Source organism: Microcebus murinus, chromosome 6 (genome assembly GCF_040939455.1).
Source record: "Microcebus murinus isolate Inina chromosome 6, M.murinus_Inina_mat1.0, whole genome shotgun sequence".
NCBI lineage: Eukaryota > Metazoa > Chordata > Mammalia > Primates > Cheirogaleidae > Microcebus > Microcebus murinus.
Window position 1 is genome coordinate 92,045,538 of NC_134109.1, and position 1,219 is coordinate 92,046,756.

The 1,219-nt window shown below is 43.6% G+C and overlaps 1 non-coding gene across 1 annotated transcript; it reads left to right on the forward strand.

Moving 5' to 3' along the window:
* The first annotated feature begins 860 nt into the window (after positions 1–860).
* Positions 861–968, forward strand: LOC142871617 (U6 spliceosomal RNA). Its single transcript, XR_012919853.1, has one exon. It is a non-coding gene; the product is annotated as a U6 spliceosomal RNA (small nuclear RNA).
* Positions 969–1,219: the final 251 nt, after the last annotated feature.

The window sequence follows — 1,219 nt, forward strand, 5'->3', positions numbered from 1 at the left end:
CCCTATCTATAAATTTCCAATTTATATAGAGACATGGCTTACTGGACCGTCCCAGAGAGAAGATTGGATTCCAGACAAAGGAGAGGGGAGAAGAGACACAGATCAGATGTAGACCATGGAGAGAGGTGCTGGAGCTTGCCAGGGACCTCCCTGAGAAAAATTTGGAAGCAGAAAATGAAGAAGATAAAGGAAAAAAGATATTGACAAGGATTGAACCCAGAGAGGCTCGGAGCCCAGCAAAAGGGTAAGAGCGATCCCTCCCTCCCTTTCTCGAGTCTGAGCCTTTGGTGACCAGCAGGCTACCAAGTTTCTTGGAGGCTTTTCCACCTCCGTGAGCCCAAGCATGGTAGCAGAATACCAGTGAGAAATTGCGTGATCCCAGAGCTTGGTCATTCAGTATGGGGCTCCCCTCCAAGTGTAACTGGCTCCATAAACAAGAAAATGTTTCCTCAACAGTGTTTCACATTTCAAATGAGTTTTCCATGTTCACATTGTGGCTGGAACTAGCTGCTCTATGTGGCCTTCAATTGGCAGGACCATGAGAGAAGGTGTTATCTCAGTGTGGTAGTTTGGCAGCTGCAGTGTCAGAGTAGGCAGAATATAGAGGGCTTGCAGAAAGAATTGATGACCAGAACTTTGCAACTCTGTTGTACTAATGCATTCCTTTGTGTTTCTCTCCCAGAACCAACAGGATCTCCTTGCAGCCACAGATACAGTTTTGCACCACCTGTCTGCCTAAAAAAGACAAAATAAGTGATACTCCAACACAGATTGTGCAAATAATTGGGGTGCCATCTTCAGTCTTCTTAAACAGAACAACTGCCAGTCCGGAATTTTGTATCCTTCAAAACTAAGTTTCAGTGCTCGCTTCGGCAGCACATATACTAAAAATTGGAACGATACAGAGAAGATTAGCATGGCCCCTGCGCAAGGATGACACGCAAATTCGTGAAGCGTTCCATATTTTTTACCTGCAACAACAACTCAATAACCAACACCAAGAAAACAGAAAAAACCTCCAGGAAATGGAACAAAGGTACAACAAAGAGATTGACATAGTGAAGAAAACTTTAACCGAAGTCCTGGAGATGAAGAATCAACTCAGGGAACTACAAAATACTGTGGAAAGTCTCAAGAACAGGGTGGATCAAGCAGAAGAAAGAATCTCAGAGCTTGAAGATAACACCTTCCAATTAAATAAATCAGTCACAGAAATACA